The 15,967-nt window shown below is 37.7% G+C and overlaps 1 long non-coding RNA gene across 1 annotated transcript; it reads right to left on the reverse strand.

Annotated features, from left to right (window-relative positions):
* Positions 1 to 59: 59 nt before the first annotated feature.
* LOC148116936 (uncharacterized) lies at positions 60 to 14,969 on the reverse strand. The gene is made up of 2 exons (XR_015732829.1): positions 14,381 to 14,969; positions 60 to 1,885 (listed from the first exon to the last, which is right to left on the reverse strand). It is a non-coding gene; the product is annotated as an uncharacterized LOC148116936 (long non-coding RNA).
* Between the last annotated feature and the right edge of the window lie 998 nt (positions 14,970 to 15,967).

The raw sequence follows: 15,967 nt of genomic DNA on the forward strand, positions 1-15,967 counted from the left end.
CACCTGCAGTCTTATGTTTTTGTTTGGAAAGTCATAGAGAAACTAAACATGCTATATGGTATGTTGATTCAAAGTCAGTATGTATTTATTTAGTCTCGGGTATCATATTAGCAGAATACAATAGGCTGTGGGTGTGGCTAATTAGAGAGAGCATATTTTCTGTTAACAGGGATTTACTTAGTTCATAGCAGCTCCTATTGGGATCTAAAGGGGAAATTAAATTGGGCTATTATTTGGTTGGCAACTGAGGGATGAAGAACTTCATCTCACCCTAAACGCAAATATCAGATCAGGCAAAATTTCAGCCTCTTTTTTATGCATCAAACACATATTTTAAAAAGTAAATTGTTGACATACAGAGAAAACTAGATCAGTTCACATTGGCATGTGATCTCTTTGTACAGCTATGAAGCTCCAACACCCATCCCTGAAATCCTTCTTTTTTTAGTGCTCAGCTGTCATTTTAATTTCCCCCAATGGTTCTGATATAGTACAGTTACAGGGCTTTCTGGGAAATTTGTCCATCTCTTCACTTCAGAAGTTGCGAGTGCTCAATTACTAGAAGCTTTTAAGTAGAGACAGGACAGCCACTTGTCTGGAATGTTATAGGACCTCATACTTGTGCAGGGGGTTGGACTAGAAGACCTCAAAGGTTCCTTCCAACTCTGTTATTCTCTTATTCATATCCATTAGAATAGAGTTACAGTAGATTAGCCATCATGGAGGCTTTGCCAATGGTCCTCTTGAATTGAACTAACCCAGGGCCTAGTTAGGATTGATGGTGCTTTTGGTGCAGGCTACAATATAAAACAATCATCCACTCCCAAAGATCTACTCATTCCATAAGAGGCTGTTGGCTGCTATAAATTGTAATCATTAAGCTGATGGTGAAGTCACCCATTTCCTGATTTCTAAAACATCTAGGATGTTTGTTCTTGCCTCAGTTTACCCTTAGCCTTTTTTTAGTGTATAGGCAGGCATATTTCCAAACAAAGCCCTGGGCTGCAACTGTTTATATTTCAAATTATTTGTTTCAAAAATTAATGTCTGTGAGTCTACGTATGACCAGTGGTATTGCAGGAACTTCAGACTATGTTTGAGGATAATACATTGCTTTATATCCTGGTCACTTTCTATTTGTTTCAATTAAAGCAATTTTTGAAATAAAAATAAAAGAATCTGGCAAGTGCCAAGGACGTTGTCCATGGACAGACTACTGCCCAGTTATGTGTCCAGGAGTTACTGGATACTCCTCACACATAAAATTGAATAGAACATTTAGCCCTCCCTCCCAATAACTCCCTCCTATAGTAAAATTTAGACTTTGTCCAGCGTTTGATGAAAAACATAATGAGTCCCCATAAAGGCCTGATATTTCTGCATAGGTCTTGTATTAACACTTTACCAGAGTTCCCCCCTTGCCCTCAAGCAGTTAAATGATATGGCCTCCAGAAGACCCTTTGCTGAGGGCTTTGTCAAATTAAAGTCAGTGCTGGCTCGATAGAATCATCAAGCTGGAAGGGGACATTTAGATGATCAAATCCAACCCTGCTCTGTGCAAATTACAGCACCCTCAACAGATGTTCATCCAGCTTCCATTTGATTATATCCAGCGAAAGGGAGTTCACTTCCACAGATGTGTAAATGGCATGGTAACATGCAACTCTGTATCTTTTTATTGTATTATTAGATTTTGAGATTTGATAACGGCTTTCAAAATGTCTTCTTGAATCCTACCGTTAGTAATCTCTGGCAGAAAATATGTGTTGCTTGAAGGCTACAAGAGTTTAATGGAAGGAGTTTAAATGCTGGACAAGCCACAGCTGTGCTCCAGCACCAGAGCTGGCGTGAACAAATATCTCCAGCTGTTCCCCTGAACTTCAACCTGGGGGGGCAAGGAACATAAAAATAGGATTATTTTTTTGGTTCCACATCCTTAGCTTTACTACATCAATATGCTGCACATTGCCAAAGACAGTTATGCCTTTTTAGCAACCCTGAGTAATATGAGGGATTTTTATTTACAGCTTAGTGCCAAATGTTTGTAATTCATTTGGATATTTCAGTTTTATGTGACAAAACCAACAAAACTGAATCCTCCTATTTAGGTCTTCAAGCCAATTTGAGATGATGTTTTTTTTTTCTTTTTTAGGACTTAACAGCCCTAGAGAATGAAGGCAACTACAGTAACGAAGTCAGCAAAACAAAACAGAGAAATAAAGAAGGAATAAATTTGCTTTATCTGTTATATTAAAACATGGTTTCCTTGATCCTGATTTGTTCAAGGCAAAATAGCAGGATTTACATAAGATGATCAGTCAAAGCTAACCAAACCACATTGGCTTTTGTTCCTTATTTAGTACAACCATTTTTGTTCATAACTGGAAGAAACGTTTGTGTGAATTTAATGCCCACATTAACAGAAGTAAATTATACATTATAGAGAAATTGCTGCAGGAAGCTGGTTATTCACATATCTACAAATTGCTTGCTGAAGTGTGGATGGCCCCATTTTTTATCCTTTTCCTAATCGATAAAGATATGCTTATTTTGGCACAAGATAGATCAGAAATGCAGCACAAAATTAACATGGTAATACTGAGGGTTCAACATTCAACACTAGAATGATTCCTTCCCCCCCCACACTAATCAAAGATTATATCAGCAGGGCTGGGCAGGAGTTCAGATTTGATCACTAGAAATTTAGCAGGTGCAGAGGCACAAAGGTAGCACCTGCTGCAACCTCATAAAGCATCTGTGCTTTTTTCCAGCATTGTGGAGCAGGCAGCTGGGCACAGTGGGTGATCCTGGAACCACAGCTGTGTCAAGGTGTTACAGGCAATAGTTACATTTACACTCCTGCAGGGATATTTGCAGGGATGTAATGCATACAGGTAGTCCTCAACTTACAACCATTTGTTTAGTGACTGTTTGAAATTACAATGGCACTGTAAAAGTGACTTACAACCAGTCCTCGCACTTATGACTGCTGCAGCATTCCCACAGTCATGCGATTGAAATTTGGCTGCTTGGCAACTGGCATGTATTTACGATGGTTGCAGCATCCTGGGGTCCCCATTTGCAACTTTCCCAGATAGCTTCTGACAAGCAAAGTCAATGAGGGAAGCTGGATTCACTCAATGATTGCATGATTCACTTAGCAACTGCAAATGAGGTCATAACATTGGGCATGACTCACTTAACAACCCCCTTGATTAGTATTGGAAATTGGGGTCCCAACTGTGGTTGTAAGTCAAGGACTACAGAGCTTTGACCTTTGTAGCTACCACTTTGGCTTTTTAAAAAACATACTTTGCGATACTCCTGTGCACTTGCATGCTAGAAACATCCTTTGAAAATCAAATAAAAAAATCCTGTCCAGCCCTTGTATCCAAAATCATTAGTGCTGCCATATTTTTTTGGGACAAATTTTCTTTACCTGTTGGCAGATCATTCTATGAAGGCACCATACAATCATTGCTGAAGCTGGCACACTTGAATAAACACTTCTTTCAAGGGCTTTGCACAAGTCTAGCCTCAACCTCTTTTCAAAACCTGGCAATTCTGTGTGCACACAGCCTGTAAGCATGGCATGTGCTTGTAGACTGTGCCATAAATTTTGCCATTCACATCAGCCGACTATTATTGATGAAAATTCCATCTGAAAAACGCCTCTTCCAAATTAACATGGGGTGATATGATACCAGAAAAGCATGATTCAGCTGCTTGCAATAAGTATACGAGCTAGCAACCTTTCTGCCAACATTCCCTTGGCCAAAGTCACCTCTAAGTTTTGAGTGCCTCATTTCTTTAGTGCAACCTGTATTCCTACTCTACATAACTGGGAAAGAGGGAAAGGTCAGGGCTGCTGCTTATGACAACCTTGAAGTCTGAGAGAGGGAAGTTCCTCAAGCTGAGACAGCAAAGAAGGGATGGAAAACTCTAGACTCATACCTGGAGTCAATAGGAAGTTAACAATGCCATCCTTGAATTTTCCTCAGAAATAAAGTAAGAATTTCCATAGGCAGGTTCCGCCACCAGTGTTGTAGCCTTCCAGATTGCAGAACCTCTACTGGTAACTGTGAAACTGCAATCGTGACATCACATTTGCCTGCAGAGATTTCTCAATCTGGGACTGATATCTAGTCTGAGAGATGTTTTTGTTTATTAAAGTATTCATTGTAAGCCAAATAAACTGACTTTTCCTGGCATTTCAGTATTCTTCATTTACACAAGGAATAATATTTCAATTTTCAAAAACAATATATACAGTACTAAAACTCTAAGCTACTGCGTTGCTGGGAGGCATGATCAATAACTTCATTTCTACTCTACCAACACACATTCATCAAATGCACAAGAGGTTTCTACAAATACACTTTCTCTATGCAAATGTCTAAGTGACCCCTATTATTAGTTGAACGGGTAGAGCCCAGGAACAGTTGGAAAGTTATCTCCTTCCTTCCACCCAGTTTCCAGAGATGACAATCATGGAGATGAAGTGGCTCTTCCTCTCCAACATTACTGAAAAGGGACTGCAGAAACACATATTGTTATAATTTGTACACCAATAAAAGTAGCTCCAGAGGAGGCCTTAAATAACTCGTGGTAAATCAGAGTTCATTCTATTAAATGGATTATTTATTATTCTGCATGGCATACAAAAAAGGAATTCTTACTTGATGCTTATATATATAAAACAGCCCTTTTTGTATTGGGGGAAAATTGGGTGGGGGGAATCTCTTTGTGAACTTACAACCATTATGTCACAGTGTTTTCCACAACGGCTATTTGGCAACAGCTGGCTCGTGTTCCTTTCTGACAAAGCTGTGGTGGAGCTGAAGACCACCTTGGGGTGAACCATAACCGTTGCTTTGGCAACAGTTAGTCAGCACATGTTTGATTGTTCCACTGTTTTTCCTGGGGTATTTGCAGGTGGTGGGAGGCTGTTCGCAAAGAGGGGTCATAACCTTGTGATCTTTTCAGATGTTGCAACAAATTGGGGGACAAAAACATTTTTTTTCCAAACCGATTAAGCAATTCTTGCTATATGTCACTGAGGAGACAGCTGCAGCCCATAGCTGGAATCTCTTTTGAAAGTATTGGTCACAATTCAACAAAAAAGTGCTACACAAGACTAGGCTACTTGGTGATAAGAGAGCCTGGGCAGTCATTTTTGTTCCCATCATATCCACATTTTCAAACAGTGGAACTTTTACGTTTCATGAACGTAACTATTGCAAATCACTTCAAGGGACATTTTCAAAATAATTATTTATATTTTCCAGCTGTGTCTATGCATATGCAATTTCATTTTAAAAACTTCTAACATCAATAACATGGAAACCAAAACAAAATAGCAAACTGAGAATTGAAAAGCTGCAGTAAAGTTTAGTAAAGTAAACTTACCATGTTTAGTAAAGTAAATTTATCTTGATCTATTGGCACCCATAAGATGACAAGAGTAGCACTGCCATCCTAAAGACAGTAATTTTCAAATTACACGGTTCACTGTTTATTTTTCAGTTATTTTTCACTCTTGTGCAAATGCTGGGATGAACAGTCAAATCCCACCCACCCACCCCACTTTAAAGTACATTTGCATCAGTGTTTTTCAAATGTGACAACTTTAAAATGTATGGACTTCAACTCCCAGAATTCCCCAGCCAGCATTCTGGGAATTAAAGTCCGCACATCTTAAAGCTGGCAAATTTCAAATACTCTGCTCTCCATTTTAATATGATTTCCTGATGTGAGTTCCAGAATCATTTGGGGAGATGATGGTGGTGGTGATGGCGGCTGCTCAACTTCCTTCCCTTGGTGCTTCTTTTGAGATTACTGACCTCCTATGAACTTCCACTGCTACCTGCCCCTGTGCTTACTGGAAGATTTACAAGGGTGACATCAGAAGAACCATTGAGCATTGCTTGTAGAGGTGCAAACTTTCTTGCACAGAACCTTCAATTATTCAGCTTAAATTGCTTGCTACTGTTTTTTCTTTTCCTTTCTACAAGGAAAGTTTTGAAATACTGACCCAACAAAAAAAATCATTTGTTTAAGGTCACCTCACGGTCCTAATAATAACTATCATTATTAGTAGTGTTTATGTGACAATGGAATTCTCAAAATAGGTGACAAAAATTAGAATTATTTAATTTTGCCACATTTAATTTGCAAAAAGCTCAGTTTTGCTTGGAACCATATACGGTAGATATTAAGGCAGCATTTGGGACAATTCCTTTAACTTTAGGTTAAAGTTAGAATCGATCCTAAATTGCCAGCATTTTCTGACTACTCTTCAGAAGAAATTATATAATAACAATAATAACATAGTCATTGCATATACCTATTCATGAATTTGTTGGATGCTATTTATTTAGATTTCTTTCTTGAATGGGTAGCTTGCCTTACCAATCGCTCAGGGTGAATACTAGCTGAAATGAAGTAATACATTTACTAAAGCATTCTAATAAAGGAAGCTCTGAATGTGATGAACATAGGATGCAAATGATTCAAAATAATGCTTAACACAGAACCTATGAAACTTGTAGACATAGTAGACTGTAATCCTACTTCAGTGGTAAGCTCTTTAAAAGACAGGGAACTAACTTTTGAGTCAGCCATAAGATTCCTGTTACTTCCACTGAGAGAGATCATTGTAGCCCCTGAGGTCCTATACTGGTAACTGTTTGGGCGGAGTTCTTTTCTTTTAAAGAGAGATCTGGAGGAGCTATCAGAAGGACAAAAATAATTTTTGATGGCTCAGTATATGAAATTTGGTAAGGATGGAAACATGGTTGTGCATAGGCAAAACCAACCTATCTAGTCATGCTGTTAAGGTTAGAATTGACCAGCTTGGTTGTTACTTAGTTTAGATCCACTTTTGCTTATGTTGAATTATGAGGAAGTAATTGATTTATGTTATAAATATTTACATTAGCTACACACTTCTATGTTCAAAAAATTGTGCCTGTTTATGGGTTATGCATAAGATCATGAGTTTCAGTCATTGATTACTGATTACATCGGTTATTTGATCAGTACTGGAACAGATTCATATCTGTGAGAGGTATTCACAATCCTCAAACCTTGGTCAGGGAGGAAAGTTGTTTAAAGTTCCTTGCTTGCAACAATGTTCTTGCCTTTCCTCTGTGGTTGTTTTTTTTTAGCACTTGATATAGCAGCAAATGTGAGTTATCTATTTTCACTGAAAAAAAAAGGACATAGGTGAATCCCTTATTTTGGAATTTGAAGCATAAAAATCCCACAACTGCTTCTTCCTCCCCCTCCCTGGCAATACAATAATACAAACAACAATGTGCTGTCCCTCCGTAACACCCAAACCAATTACCTGAGGAAGCTACCTCCCTATCTCTCCTGTTTAGAGCCGGACCAGTCTTTTCTGGCAAAAAAGACATTAACTGGCCCTTTCACCTAGGTTGTAGGTAATGATGGAATCTGGTTCTCTTTTGCAATGCTTTGGTGTGGCTCAGCTCTTTTACAACTGGATCTCTTCATATGAATTGCCCAGTTGCCAGCTTAGTGTGGCTATAATGCAGAAGTGTTTGACACTGGGCATTCCTAGCTCAAATTCATTCAAATGCTGGATAAGTTTCAAATATAAATACTGAAATCTGATGGCTGCAGGTGCATTTGTATTTAACTCACTTACCTAATTAATTCTTTTCTGGGTTCATGCAGTACTTTGAACCATAAATTTATCAAATGGCTTTGATTGGCAGAAAATGCTAAGCCATAAGCAAAACTAATCAAAATTAATCTTATCAAAGCATAGCATGTTGTGAAAATAAATCTAAGTATTTATCTAACCCGATTAAGTATAGCGTGAAAACAGATGCTGGCATATTGTAATGAAATTTTATTTGTCACACTCAACTATTTTATTTAAATTAACTGTTCTGTGATCTGCTTTTAATACAATATTGTTGTGGAAAATTGCTAGGTTATAAGATTATTGTTAACAGAAAGACATAGGAAGGTAACTCATACAATATTGAAATGAGTAGACAGCGTCTCCTGCTGTCCAGTTTGAGGAATTCATGGATTTTTTTCACAATATCTGAGGAAAACTCATTTATAGACTTCAAGAATGGTCAATAAACTTTAGATTTAGGGATTTTTCATTGTTTCTTACTAAATCCAGAGTTGCATTGTCTGAAAGCAGCTCAGGAAGACAGGCAGAACTTCCCAAAGAAGGTGAAAAATGCAAGAATTTGCTCATACCATTAAGCAATGCTACCATTTGTGTAATTTGTACACAAATCTGCCCATAAAGCTAACTCTTCCTTTTTTTCTGTAGGAGAAAACTGTAGTTTAATGTTGGAGGAAAAAACAAGGTGTTTTTTTTTGGTTAAACTAAAAAAGTTAAATTGCTCAGAAAAAAGCATTTACATTTTATAGAAGTTTACCAGCAGAACCTGTTTTATTCTCACCTGAATTACAGACACTGTGAGCTTTAGAGCTTTCTTATATAGAGTCTAAAGGCAAGTGACCCATTCATATGATTTTCTATGCTCAGAAAAAGAGAGAAGAATTGGTGAAATCTCTTATACCGGTACATTGTCCTATAGGTTCTATTTCATGGAGTGTAAAATTCTTAGGATGAGTGAATATTCTTGTACACTATAGTGTTCTATATATCTCATTGGTCATTATTTATTAAAATTGTTTATTTCTTAACAAAAATGAAAATTGATCCATTCCTTCAAAAAATGGATATATTGTTATACCAATATAAATTAAATAATATTATAAAATAGAGAGGAATGGGGAGTTGGTCAGTTAGGAACTAGTATAAATGTATGTTCCTTATATAACTCCATGCATCTGCTGTCTGTTCTTAAGTGAAAGAGAAGTTGAAATCAAGAGTAGTTTGATTAATTTATATTCGTATGTACCATTATTATCAAAATCAACCTTCTACAACCTGGAACTGCAACCTTCTACAACCAGATGTGTTAGATTATACCACAAAGATTAAAGTTGCAGTAAACTAAAAGCAACACAAATCAAAAATCTTTTATAGCCTTGAGGATGGTTATTAATTACAATATTGACAATATTTATATTTATGCACCATTACCTTTTCAATTGAAATTTATCAGGCGATTTTCTGTAACTTAAACTACAAACAGAAAAGATTACCAGAACAAAAATTTGAGTATTTCAGACTACATGATAAGAAGGGTCTCTGGTTCTCATATATCCCACTGAGTTAAAGACTTGTCATCTACCCTTAAAAAAAAGCCAGCTGAGAACAGCTCTCGGCTTTCTTAGGAATGGATTCTACAATTTCACAGCTATAGCAGACAAGGGTCTTCCCACCAGAGGGTGATCAGCTTATTTCTTTAAAAGAAAGAGCTTGGACCTAGCTTGAGTTTTTTTTAATGCTCAGAGATTCTTGAATGTCTTCCTTAAGATCCTTGAGGTGCAGGCCATACATGTTTATGAGATCCAAATCACCAGCCTCAATTGGATCTAGAATACAGATAGGCTTTCATAAAGAAGCAACAGTGCAACTCTGTGAGTTTACATCAGGGGTGTCAAACTTGTGGTGTCATGTGACGTATTGTGACATTTTTCCCCTTTGTTAAACTGGGGGGGTGGGCGTGGCCAGCATGTGACGCATCCGGCCCGCAGGCTGTGAATTTGACACTCCTGGTTTACATGGATTTGATGTTTTCTGGATATAAGACAGAGCAACAGGAAGTCCATTCTTTGACAATGATATGCTAAAACTACTTCAAAATTTGGGCAATCTTGACACTCCTCTTTTATTTATTGAAGGAGGGTATCTTTTTCAGGCTTCTCTGGGAATCTGAAAGAAGATGCAGCTGTTTTAAGAATTACAGTAACTCTAAATCAAATTCTTAAACCCGCTGCATGGAAGCCTGGGGAAAAAAAAAGCTTCAATGATTAGCAGACAGTGATATGATGCTCTGTGTTTCACACATGTGCTAATTCTAAACCACATCAACTATTTTTAAAGCCTATGTACAAGATAGTCTGGTGTCAAAGACTAGCATAGTTGGGTACCTATTAATCAAGAAGGAACCCAATGCATGGTTGATGATGTAGGAAGACTTATTTTCCTGGAGTTATGAGAATGGTGAAAAATCGGTTTGCCAGTTTCAATCACTGATTTGATAGATGATTTGACAAAAACTGTGAAGAGCACATATACAGAAACTCATCAAACTGGGGAATCAATTCAAAAGCACCCAATTTGACTCAAGGCATCAAATCAATCCGGCAGTCCGATTTGAAGACTAAATAACCTTTGAATCAAAGGTAGAAATTTCCACCTGTGTTCCTAGTTTAGGGTTTCTTGTCTCTGCAGCAAGTTTTTCTTTGCTCAGAGATGTCCACAGGGTGTGATTAAAATGACAAGATGGTTGCAGCAATGCAGTCAAAGCTTCACCCATTTTTATATCTGTTCCCCACAGGATGCACGTAAGAAACAGGCAGAGTTTTGACCACAGGGCTGCAGTCACTGTCTTGACTTTTTTAAAATCATAACCTGCAAACACCTTGACTCTGCGTCTCCACTGTTTCATCCAGGTCAGCTGAGCAGCAAAAATGGAAGAAAGATAAGAATTCAGACATGATTTGCAGGTAAAATATGGTTAAATGGTGAGTTAGGGTTTTTGAGGGGTTTGATTTTATGTATTGGATGAATCCAGTCATTATAGTTTTGTACCACAGTGTATGGACATAAATCTGATTTAGTTAATAAATTGTAGCTAAACAAATTGGATTATTATGTTGTATTTCATGTTGGTATAGTGTGTTTGAACCAGCCACTGCAGTTTCTAAAACATGGCTTTTGGCTTAATATTGTGTGAACACATCGATTTTGTTCATTTTCAAATCAAGTTTAAAACGACCATCCTCTATGATATGAGAATCTGATTAGTGTGTTATTGGAGAAAATGAAAAAATAAGAATAGAGAAAAAAGGGGGGAAGGGTGACTGAATGGAGTGATAGGAGAATGTGAGAAAGCCAATTGTGTGGTAGAAGAGTAGGAAAATGAAGTCATGCTAAGAGATACGTTAATACATAATTAATCTCCTTCGGAGATATAGATTTGTGTGAACTGGAGAGTATGTGGCTTTGATTATATCCCTGTTCATTGATTTTCCCATGCAATTTCCCATTCCCTTTCATTGGCACAGCAATATGAATGTACCATGGAGAAGGTGATTCAACTGAATTTGTCCACTTAGGATCTGCCTTTTGGCTATGAAAGGGAAGACACTTTTGTGTTTGATGTCTTCTCTACAACTGCTCTTTGGACCCTGAAGGAAAGGCTAAGTGCTCCATTTCTCCTTGCCATCCATGAAGTAGTAACTTGAAGCCATGGAAAAGCAAGCACTACAGATGGAACCTCAGAGATCTGCTTTTGAACCAAACCACACCTGTCATCAAGTTTTGCTTTCAAGGAAAGACCAAGCTATGTGTAAGGATCTCAGTGTGTGCATGTGGGACAACCCATTTAGAGAAAAGGGTTGAGAGAAGATGTTGACCCCCACTCCTTGATTAGCACACATCAGACTCCCAAACTACATCCAGCTCAGAGCAAGCACACATGCCACTCAATTCAGCATGCAGAATATGTTGATATTTATGAAACATCGAACAATGATAACTGGCTGAAATGGGTAAAAGGTGATAAGGATATATATCACATATTTCTTTACATGACTGGAAAAACTGGGGCTAAGGAATCAAGGAGTTGAGCTAGATATGATGTAGAGAGTAAACAAGAGGATATTTGTATTTTATATAGTCTGTGATAAGGCTTATGAAATTACAGATTAACAGATTTGGAAGGGACCTTGTAGGTCATCTAGTCCAACCCCTGAAACTTCCGAAGGCAAGCTGTTCCATTGGTTGATTGTTCTCACTGTCAGAAAATTTCTCCTTATTTCCAGGTTGAATCTCTCCTTGTTCACTTTCCATCCATTATTCCTTGTCTGCTCTTCAGGTGCTTTGGAAAATAGCTTGACCCCCTCCTCTCTGTGGCAGCCCCTCAAATATTGGAACACTGCTATCATGTCTCCCCTGGTCCTTCTCTTCACTAGACTAGTCATGCCCAGTTCCTGTAACCATTCTTCATATGTTTTAGTCTACAGTCCCCTAATCCTAGTTGCTTTCCTCTGCACTTTTTCTAGAGTCTGTGATTCAGATATAAAAAAGATGTTGAGACTCTAGAAAGAATGCTGAAAACAGCATCAAAGATGATTAGAAAGAACAGTTATAGGAATTGGATATGTCTATTTTAATTAAAAGAAGGAAATGGTAGCAGTGTTCCTATAGTTGAGGGACTGCCACAGAGAAGAGGGGGTCAACCCATTAAAAGAACTTGAAGGCAGAACAATAAGCAATGGGTGGAAACTAATCAAGGAGAGAATCAACCTAGAACTAAGGACTAATTTCCTGACCGTGAGAACAATTAATCAGTGGAAAGACTTGCCTCCAGAAGTTTTGGGTGCTCCATCACTGGAGGTTTTTAAGAAGAAATTGAACAGCCGTTTGTCTGAAATGGTATAGAGATTCCTGCTTCAGCAGGGGGTTGGACTAGAAGACCTCTAAGGTCCCTTCCAACTCTGTTATTCTGTTCTTTGTATCTTTTCAGTACTCTAAGTAATTAGCATGGAGAATCCCAAAGAAATCAGACTTTAATTATTTCAGCCTTAACTCGTCTTATATACATAGTAACAGCAGAACAAAGATGGAGAATGGGACACCAGGTGATCCCTCCCCTGTTCTGCACTATAAACAGTTTGCTAGATGGGAATGATGCATCCCTTAACATAGACATGAAAAGAGGAAGAAGGGTGAGGGGGCTTCATTTAAAAATAAACAAGCAAACATTGACAATTTAACTGTTTCCGAATTTTCGGCCCTAGGGAATAGCCATCCAAAGGACTTTTCCTACTTTTATGCCAACCATACCTCTGGCTATTGATAGACCAAGTAAAAGGCTTTCTGATTACTCCGTGTTAATTAAAATATCCCAACTCAATCATTTTATAAAAAGGTTTATACATTTTTTTTAAAAAAATAAAACTTCAAGCAGCAACAATGCAATTATTAGACATCATGATCATTCCAGCAGAATCAGAAATGATGCAGAAGGGCCTTTTCAGTCTTCAGCAGAATCTCAGAGAAAAAGTAGTCTACTCCCTGGCTGCCAGGGACTTTTTTCATCAGACAAAGCTGGATGTCAAACTTGAGCTTGCTACCCACAAGAGGGAGGTTTCATCACAAAACTAAGAAGGTCGATCCCTTGCATAAAGGAGTTTCCTCCCCACTTAAACTCACTTTGCTGCCACCAGATGGCCTCCCTGGAGCGCTTAATTGTTGAAGGATTCTACATTTGGTATATAGATTTGTAGGATATTGCTTTTTTAAAATTAACTTTAAAAAAATCATTTCAGTTGTAGAACAGTTGTAGAAACAGTTCTTGCATTTTAGACATTTCATTTTCATATTTGGTTTTTTTTAATCACGTAAGAAATCTAAGGCCTAATTATCATTTGTTTTTCACTGCTACTATTTTATTTTGATTCTTTTTTAAAACTCTTGAATAAGAAAAATTCAAGAAATAATGTCTTTATTCCTCCATTGACCCCATTCCTACCTAACATAAACTAGATTACAACTCATCTTAAATGCTACAATACATTTGTTGAAATTAATAAAACAAGCTATGAATTGTTGATTGGAATTTAGCTTACTTAGAATAGTCCCATTGAAACCAGTGGGATTGTATGTCAAGTTTAAATTAGTCTTTCTCTTTGTTTTCAATGACACGGTTCTCAGCTCACTGTATTTAAACTTTTGTGCTAAGCAGTTTGTCAGCTTTTATGCTAAACTTGTAGACACAGAAGCAAAGAAACATCAGTAAAGCTGAACAAAAATTAAGAAAGTAATCAAAATAATCTTTTTATCAGGAGATAGCATTACATAATTTGGTCTTTAATGTTCTAATTATCTAATGTGTTGGCAATCCTTGATGAATCTTGTGCATGTTCAAAATGTTACATATATCTGAGACTAATGACAGCTCTTAGCATCTCCCCCCATTCAGCATGCATGCACATGCGGGTGCATGCACATGCCCCCCCCCTTCAAATTTGTAGGCAGCCCCATTGAGTCAGCTGGGATCGCCAATGTTCTCAAATCTGTACCAACTTTCCTGTATGTTGGACACCCACTATACCACACATTTGGTCTTGTCTGGGACCAACAGCTCATACTATCAAACAGATTGCAATCAGTAATGATTTACAAAAATAATTGCCAGTGGTTTACAAATAATTATTAGCAGATAATAAAAAGTGTTACGCTTACCAGAAAAGATTTGTTTGTAATGCTCCTGGATTCAAATGTACCCATGGATTAACAGGTGGGGGGCATGGTTTATAGAGAAGGGGGAAAAATATCAAAAGGTTTCCAGCTGAGAAGTAAAGAGCAAAAATTCACCTAGGTGGCATTTTATAGGCAAAAGTATCCTATTTTTGCTAGCTTTTGATAAGGCCATCCCCAAAAATAAAAATGAAAAACTAGACAGCATCTCTTCTACTAGTAGATTTTTGCTGAAATGGAATCCTCTGTAGTCTTCACTCCCAAAAGCAAAACTTTATTATTTCTATGCTCACTGGAGGTCCTCCTGCTTCCTTGATTTCAATTTCCTACTTATTTCTCTGGCAGCAAAGCCTCTGGCCACTGCGTAGGGCGGCCAAATGCTTTTGGAAGTTTCTGAAGCTCTCCCAATCACACTGAAGAAACCTCAGGAGTGACATGTCCGATGCAAGGCTTTCTACATGTATGAAAAAGTCTGGCAGACTACATTTGTTATTCACTTCATAAGCAGAACTCCTTCTGACCGTCCTAAAGCTCAGGCCCTGCTGGGCTCAGCAGGAGTCAAGCGCTCAGGACCATCTGTCAAAGCTTTGGGATCCACCCCTGCCCCTTGTTCTAGTCTGCAATCTGCTAAACAGAAGGGAGTGAATAAAAGTTACTTTATTGCATTGCAAGAGGGAGTTCAGTGATTGACTCTAAGAAGGAATAAGTGCCTGACTCCCAAAATACTGGAAAGAAAACAGGACAAAAAGGCAGTATTTCCGGGCAAACTTTGGCTTTTCACTTAGAATAACCAAGTGTAAGGTAAAAGTAATTCCCCCAATATCTTAGTTTAAAAATATTGAAATGTATACAATCAAAATATTTCTAAAAAGAACCTTGCTATTTGAATTATGGCTTGTTCTTCCCTCCTTCTTTCCCACTCTCACCACTACACAGTGAATACCAATTTTAATCTTAAATTCTTCAAAAATATGCAAAAATTCCATTTTTTCCCGAAAGCTAATTAGTTTTAGAAAGTATTGAACTTTGTCTGGAAAATGAGGGTTGAAGGTGAAGGATTATCTGCTTCCACTGTTGGATCTGGCAAATAAGAAGTCTAGAAGAAACTTTTTTTGATAGCTTCTTGTGATCTTAGAAGAAAACATGGTTTCAAATATTGAGGTCAAGCAATTCTTGAAAGTCCTCCATAAAAAATGGCATAATGCCCTGCTTCTAACTGAAAAAATTGAGTGTCCACAGTGATTTTTTCATAAAATGGGACTTAGTGCATGTAATAGAAGCCATTTTGGTTAGTAAATTCACAGTGTTCAAGCTTGCACTAAATTATGAATGATGGTTTATAAACCTCATTGTCTGAGTTCAGTCATTATAATAAGCCAGAACTTAGCGAGCTAGTATGGTATAGTGGTAAAAGTTTTACAGTAGGAGCAGGAGACTCAGATTTAGTCTCCTCAACCATGGAAATTCACTGGGGGTCTTTGGATTAGTCAATCTCTCAGTCCAACTTCTCTGATGAGGTTACTGTTATCAATAAAGGATAATATTTGTAGCTCAGGGTTGAAATTAGGGGCC

Source organism: Pantherophis guttatus, chromosome 1 (assembly GCF_059756535.1).
Source record: "Pantherophis guttatus breed Tessera chromosome 1, ASM5975653v1, whole genome shotgun sequence".
Lineage (NCBI taxonomy): Eukaryota > Metazoa > Chordata > Lepidosauria > Squamata > Colubridae > Pantherophis > Pantherophis guttatus.